An 838-nucleotide genomic window follows, 5' to 3' on the forward strand; every position below is an offset into this window, starting at 1 on the left:
AACTTCTATAAATATAAATCTGGATACTTAAGTACTACATAAGTAACACAAATTAAAATTACGTAACCGGTAAGAAATTTATATATGCACACAATTAAGCTTTAATTAGGCAAAATGAGTGAAATAAACAGAAGAAAATGATTATATGGGCCAATATAGTTAGATGTGGTAATGTCAATATCAAGGCACGCTGTTATTTGCGAATGGGCCCTTAGTATATTTTGATCGGCATTTAAGTAAGCCAACTCTTTTTTTCTTTGTGGTCACCTAACTTAACGTTTCCAACGTTTATATACTACATACAACAAAGGTAGATACAAAGATATCTCATTCATCCCTAGCTCATCTTATATATTTTCTTTTTTTTTTGGCATCAAATATTCATATTCACATCATGTAAGTTTGAATTCGGGTGATGACACTGCGACAATCCATCACAAATCACTAGACTATATAAGTTTAAAATCTGTAATACCTCCTTAAATTTACATAGTGTAATTGAACTTGAATATAGATGCTGAATTTGAGTATGTGGTGACGTAACAAATTCTTGTGGACGACACTTGAATGCCTAAAACTCATACACAATGCCCAACTTTTGAAGCTCGTAAGAAACTAATATATAGAGCCACCTATGATATTTAAGCAATGGTCTTGTTCCTAGGCATGTCAATTGAGTAAATCCGGTCTACCCGACAGATTCAAACCTCCGAAGACCAAAATATTATTAGTATGTATGGTCCGATTTGAATAAGACTAGAATTCTAAGAATTTATAAATTAACATGTTTTTAGCAAATCCAAGTTAATTCAACTAAGAAGGTGAAAAAAAAAAAAAA

Source organism: Camelina sativa, chromosome 11 (assembly GCF_000633955.1).
Source record: "Camelina sativa cultivar DH55 chromosome 11, Cs, whole genome shotgun sequence".
Classification (NCBI taxonomy): domain Eukaryota; kingdom Viridiplantae; phylum Streptophyta; class Magnoliopsida; order Brassicales; family Brassicaceae; genus Camelina; species Camelina sativa.